This window comes from Macadamia integrifolia, unplaced genomic scaffold (assembly GCF_013358625.1).
Source record: "Macadamia integrifolia cultivar HAES 741 unplaced genomic scaffold, SCU_Mint_v3 scaffold558, whole genome shotgun sequence".
Lineage (NCBI taxonomy): Eukaryota > Viridiplantae > Streptophyta > Magnoliopsida > Proteales > Proteaceae > Macadamia > Macadamia integrifolia.
Window position 1 is genome coordinate 169,273 of NW_024870483.1, and position 7,471 is coordinate 176,743.

The following is a 7,471-nucleotide window of genomic DNA, read 5'->3' on the forward strand; positions in this document are numbered from 1 at the left end:
ATTGGTCTTGTGAGTTGGGAAAAACTTCTTAAGGAAGACAACTGTGAACTATTCCCATGAGGTTATGGAATTTGTGGGTAACCCATACAACCACTTCTTAGCTTGGTCTTTCAATGCAAAAGTGATAAACCTAAGCTTAACAGCATCATCAGAAAGCTATTGGATCTTAATTAGAACACATACCTCTTCAAATTTCCTTAGAAATAGGTATGCATCCTCAGAGGTCAACCCATGGAAGTGGGGCAACATAGTGATGTATTGAGATTTGAGTTCAAAATTATTGCCCTGGGCTTGTGGTAGAACTATGCAGGAAGGTTGGGCTATTCTAGCAGGGTAGAACCTATCTTTCAGAGATTTAGGTGAAGGGTTTTGCTGTTGGTCTCCCATATTGAAGGGTTTTAAAGAGAGCAAACGTATAGGATCACTACTTGTTGGATCTCTTCTTTCTAACCGATTCTTAGTATTACGTACCCACTTAACACTCATGCAACAGAAAAACTACCCACAACTAAAGTAAGACAAGCACAAAAGAATGGATAGCAAAACTTTTTTTTTATTATTATTTTTTTGATTTTTTTTTATTTTTTATTTTTTATTTTTTTGGTTTTTGGGAGCTTACCGACAGGGATCCGGGGTTGCTCAGGTCAATTCCTGAGGTACTGCTACAGGGCGAAACCTGTCTTTATCATACTGTGAGGCATGGCGACCTCCACTGATACAACTATTATTGCAAGTTGTTCTTCTCAGGAATTTAATAAAAGAAAAGGAAAAATATAAAACAAAGCAAACAAAGCACTCCGATTTACCAAAAGAAAGTGAAAAATAACATGGAACTGTCTCCCCGGCAACGGCGTCAAAAACTTGTTTGAGATTTAAAATGTAACCGCAAGCGTATGGATCAGTGTAGTTATGGGTCGAACACAGGGAGAGCAGCCACTTTATTTTTTTATTTCTTTTAATAATGCGAAAGTGAACTGATTAATGGTTGTGATCTAATTCTAATTATCGTCCTAAACATATGTATCTAAAATAACGTCCTAACCATTCATCATATAATAATTTAAAGACGCAAGCCACGCAATTAAAATTAAATAATTAAATAACTGAAAATAAACAACCCACGCAATTAAAAAAAATAAAAAAATAAAGAAAAAAAAATGCTGAAATAAAAATAAAGTAAAAGAAAGGGGATAAATCTAGAGAGAGACTCACAAGTAGGTTTCTCTGCTTAGCCCGAGGAATGCATCATAATATGAGCTTCCCTACTTGACCAGAGAGTCACTCTTACAAGGGTTACTCTACTTGGCTTTAGGAAAAGGGAGACAATTAAAATAAAAACAATAAATTGATGGTTCTATGGCTAGGAGGGGCAAAACCAACACATACACTAGCCATGAACCTTGGGGGAAAGGGATAACAATAATGTAACGACTGAAAATAAAAATCCTAAATTAAGAAAGAAAGGGTAGTCAGAAGAGGGAATGAGAGGGGGGAGAGAAGACTACTGAAGGAGTCTACTTACTTGAACTTCAACACTTGAACTGAAAACTTGATCGATTTGAGATACTACCAGTACTAAAAACCAGATCTGGAATAAACCAAATCTGAAATTTCTAGTACTAGAGAAAACAAATCTTGAAAAAAAAAATTGTTCCACGGCTCGTGATCTTGTCACCTAGATCTAAGCCTAGAACTTTAACTTAAAAAATTACAACTCAATTGTATAGATCATAAACATAAAAGGCTGAATAAGAAAAAAAAATGCTTGCATTAATTGACATAAAAAACTATTACAAAAGTGATTAAAGCAAAAATAGAGAAGAACTAAAACTAAAGAGTGAGAGAGGGAGAGAAAGAAGAAAACTAAGCATGAACTAGAAAGTAAACTAAGGAGAATGATAATTAGAAGGGGGGAGGAAGGGGCTTTTATAGGGCTTTTGTCTTGCCTCCTTCCTTCTACAAGTCTTCTTTAAGAAAAGAAAGAAAATAAAATAAAATAAAAATCTTTGTAAAAAATCCTCATTCTCTGAGATATTGTGTGAGGAAGGAGAGAATCCGTTTCTAAAGTTAACAAATTCTATTCCTTTTGCAATATTAACCAATATCTTGCAATCTTGATTAAATCAGAAAGGAATCTCTGCATAGCATCTTCAAGATCTTGTGAGGTGGCAAGGAGAGAGAATAATCTTCAGGATTTTGTAGGAGAGAGGATGTAGTACCAATGAGTGGGTCCCATCTTTGGACTGGTTCTTGATTCACTTTAAGCACTTTCTCTTGTAAAATTGGAAACTAAAAAAAAGCAAGAAAAATAAAAGTAGTAGTATCCAAAGTGGGGTAAAATATACACTTATAACCCTAAGATTTCACACATTATTGTGCTTATCACCAAGCTACAATTGGGATGGCTCCATATGAGGCGTTATATGGTAGGAAGTGCAGAACTCCTCTGTATTGGAATGAGGTAGGTGAACGCCGAATGTTAGGACCTGAAATGATACAGATGACTTGTGATAAGATCGATGTTATTCGGGAACGGATTAAAGCAGCTCAGTCTCGTCAAAAGAGCTATGCAGACAACCACAGGAAAAACATCGAATTTCAGCCATGAGAAAAGGTGTTTCTCAAGATCTCTCCTACTAAAGGGTTGCAAAGATTTCATAGAAAGGGGAAGTTGAGCCCGAGATACATTGGCCCATTTGAGATCTTAGCTTGGGTTGGCTTAGTAGCCTGCATGCTTGCTCTGCCACCTTCACTCGGGAATGTCCATATCTAGAAGTGGATATGGCCTATACAGAGTAGCCAGCTGAAATCTTGGACCGCAAGGTGAAAACCCTTTGCAACCGCTCCATCTCCTTCGTAAAGGTACGATGGGCTAATCATTCACTTGAAGAAGCATCTTGGGAGAAAGAGGATGAAATCCAAGCCAAGTACCCTCATCTTTTCGAACAACCAGGTATGCCAATTTCAAGGATGAAATTTTTAGAAAGGGGGGGTAAATGTGATACCCTACTTTTTAAACCTAGTCTAATTACACGGTTGACCCGGTTTAACCATGCAGGACCCGAACCGGAGAGGGTTAAGGCGGGTTCCTTATGGACCATGATGGCGAGGGTGACTTTGAACACTGGTTGGCCGGATAAGTCCGTGTCAGTGCCAGAGGAGACGGGTATACCCAAGCCATGTACATGCACATATCATAAGGCCATGTACGGATAAAGTTGGTATGTAGCCGTATCCTAAAGCGCATACGTATAATATACCTTGTGCCGAGAATGAGATTCATGCCGAGAGTCAAATTCCACCAAAATTCCACTTGTTGGCCAATTTCGGCCCTCAGGTGGGCGGTCACAGGTGGGCGCATCCACCCACCTGAGTGACCCACCCATGTGTTACTAATGGTTTTCAGAAAGTATAAATAGCTATTATTATGTTTTTCATTTTTTCATTTATGACACTCGGGCGTTGGTGAGAAGAGTAAAGAGGAGAGAGAAAAGAAGGGAAAAAGAGAACGGAGAAGAGGAAAAGGGAAGGAAGAGGAAGAAGAAATGGATTTAAGTGGTGCCAAGGTTTGATCTTCCCATTCCAATGCCGGAAGAGTGATCTCCAACACGAGATATACGTTTAGAGGTGAGCGAAGGCTATATTCCTTAAACTTTCACCATACCCAAATAAAACCCTTGATTTAGGTAGTGTTTCTTGAGGCCTTGTAAATCTCCTTCGAGATGATGAATCTAAGGTTTAATAGATGGTCTATGTGTTGATTTTGAAGGATTTGAAGAAGTGTTTACAAGGTTGGAGAAGCATTGGTGATTTGAAGTGATTTTGGGGTTTTTGAAAGAGTTCTTGAGCAAAGAAGATAAGATGGCTTCCATTCCTTAAATCTAACTTAGATCTAGGCTAGAATCATCTTATGAGACCTTGAATGTGTGGAAAATGGGTTTGGAAAAGCCCCATTGGATTTTTCCAAAGGTTGGGAAAGGGTTTGGGGAAAATGATATTTTTCTGCCAAGACCGGTGGGCCAAACGACCCGCCTGAGAGGGCAAGCCCTCGGGGCCAACCGACGGGCCGTACCGACGGGCCGTACCAGCGGGCCGATCGGTGGGCCAACCTGCCCACCGGTCCTAGTAGGCCCTCGGGGCCAACAGATGGGCCCTACTGACGGGCCGACCTACCCGTCGGTCAGGACCGGTGGGTCACGACAGGTGGGCTGTCCGACCCACCCGAGAGGCTCCCAATGTGATTTTTACGTCCGAATGGACCCAAAACGGACGTGCACCCTTATTTTAGGATTCTAAACATGATTTTGTCATCAATTCTTGATAGGTTTGACCCCAAAATGGTGAAATTCTAACCCCATTCACTTATGATAGGTTCACCAAAACTTACGCTTCTCGCACTGGATCTCACCCGTACCGGGCATGAGTCTTTGTACACTACAGGTAAGTGGGGAGAGGAAATTTGGCATTATTTTAAGCATTGTTTGGCATACATTAAATCATAAGATTAACCATGTCATCATGCAACTTATATGTAGCTTAACCATCCTCATATTTTTATGCCATGTGTGTTGTGTTTATTTCCTCAATGTCAAATGATGATGTGCTAATGTGATGAATGTTGACATCATTGTGCATAATGCATTAATAGACTAGATGCCATAGTCGGCTTGGACACGAGTGCATTGGTGGCCCGTGGAATGGGACGCGGTTGTACTATGCAATCGTACTATGTCATATAAGAGCATGCGGTTTAGGATTATCATCTTCCCGTGCTACGACCCTTCCCAACAGGGGTTGAGGTGTTGGGTTACCATTTGGGGGGAAGCAGTGGTCGTGGTTGTCGGGTCACTGTGGTGGTTAGACATACGTCCGAATGGTCATTAGGACAGTCAGCAACCTTGGTGGTATATTCAAGAGGGTAAATCGTACTGGTTTTAAATTGTTGGAGTCAGCACCTTTATTTTCTGTCATTTACTTTTATGTTGAGAGCCGGTAGTCGGCATGCTTTACTTTTCCGAGTACTCATGGTGGGCCTTCTCTGATAGCCCTATGGGGGTATCGCGGGATGGACGTCGCAGCTCGTACCCGGAGTATACGCCCACTGTGGTTGTAGTAGCACTATACCAAAGACTTAGTAATGTTGTTTAGGTGGATGTGATGAAAAATGGATTGCATAGCATATAGTGGATATGGTTGTGATTGTTGTGTGGTCCTCCTTTTCACTTACTGAGCTAGTGAGCTCATCCCACGTGTGCACCTCTTTTAGATGATTTTGTAGGTCACTAGCCTGAGGATCAAGGGTCAGGCCCCACAGTGGAATTCCCTAAGGAGGATTGGTGGGTCCCCGAGGACTATGGGCACGGCACGGATTGCACGTGCGAGGGTTGTGCTGTGGGACCACAACAGTGACTCCATACAGGGTTACTTTTTTATTCTTTTGATGATCCCTTTTGTGTACTTGATACGTGAATTGTTATTCTTTTTGTGTAAATATCATAACTGCGGGCCCATATGTATTTATCTATGTACTATAATTTGGGTATTAAGTATATTGGGGATATTTACAGGTAAATTAAGTCTTCTGCTGAACTGTTGAACATTATCTTAGTGTGTGTATGCTGTGGTTGAGTACTGTATCAGATGATCTTGGCAGGTTTGGGTTAACCGGAGTTAACCTGGACACCGGTCCAGTTCTGTGTGAACGGGGTGTGACAATGGTGGTATCAGAGCGCGATGCTCTATTCATTCACAGCATACCATATAGACCCCATAGAATCTATAATAGGAAATGAGATTGGGTAAATGTAAAAACTTTAAAGAGTTAAAAGCCAAAGGAAGGAAGTAGTAATCATGGTTGCATTTCGTTAACGCATTTCATGGCATGCATGAGAGAAAGTTACTTGGAAAAAAAAAAATAAAAGATTAGTTAATTACTTCATAACCTATCTAGTACGAATTTAACGAAATTTCGGCAGCATAACGGCGTAAAACAAGATTTCCCAAAAACATTTCACACACAAACACCTGATAGACAACATATACATATATCACTGAGCATACATTAACAAATGAAACCACAAATAAACTATAATAAGTTATCAAAACTAGCACAAGCCACCAACAAAACATACCACCCCACAAATAAGTCCAATTACAGATAAAGTACAAAGAATGAGAAAAGAAAGAAATATATAATAAGATCAACAATATGGAAACAAGTGAGAAGCTGGTGTAGATGGACGAGCTAAGTCCTCAAAGATCATCATCATCGTCCAATACTATTACTCAGTCCCTCCTAGGTCTCGAGCTAACATTGACTCGATGGTTGTAGTAGTCAAACCTCGAGTTCACTAGCTGTATATCCCTCCGAAGTCGGGAAAAATCTGCTGAAATGGCATTGGCCGTTGTATCCAAGTCCTGGCCCAATCTGAGGAAGGAACTCTCTAAAGTAGCCTGCCTCTCTAAGATGTTTTCCTCCCTAGAAGCACTCTCATCCAGTCTTCTTAGCAGCTGATCTTGCCCGTCTTTCAAGGCCCTCATAGCAGACATCATGCCCTCAAAATCATATGTATCACTCTCACGTGGTGGGGCTCTGTGCTGTGGGCCTGCAGCTCTCGTGAAGTCAGGATTAGCACCCCTCGAGTCAAGAGGCTCTTCCTCAAGGATATCCTCATCCACAAAATCCTCCTCCTCGCACTGAAGAACATAATCCTCGTCCTCCTCACTAGACTCCTCCTCCATGGGAACATCCTCCCTATGGGCATTCCTCCTGTCCCTACCTCTCTGAGCCCCTGCTCTCTGAGCTACATCCATGAGTGTGTGGAGACCCATCCTCAATAGATTTCCCCTGTCAAACTTATCCGCTGGAGTCTTCCCCTCCTCACTACTCAGGTCCACCCCAAAGAACTCAAAGATCCTGGTGAGGATCCTACCATATGAAAACCCTCCATCCTCGGGGTGTGAGGTATGGTGCTCCATCGTCTTTAGGATGACGCAAGGCAAGCACAAGTGCTCGGTACCTCTCTCTAAGGCCGTATAAATGCAGAAGGCTAAGAAAGTTACCATAAAGCCTACCTGGTTCAGGTGACCTCCTCTGGGGAGCAAATTGAACTGGACCAAACGGGCAAACACACGAACCTCTGGGTAAAATGACATCTCGAAATCCGGATGCTCCCTGCTGCCACAGATGGTCTCATAGATGTGGTCCTGTGTCTCCAAACTCAAGTATGGGCCCACGGGCTTACTCTTTGGAAGACTGGAGTCAGCACCTTTATTTTCTGTCATTTACTTTTATGTTGAGAGCCGGTAGTCGGCATGCTTTACTTTTTTGAGTACTCACGGTGGGCCTTCTCCGACAGCCCTATGGGCGTATCGCGGGATGGAGTTCGCGGCTCGTACCCGGAGTATACGTGCACTGTGGTTGTAGTAGCACTATACCAAAGACTTAGTAATGTTGTTTAGGTGGATGTGA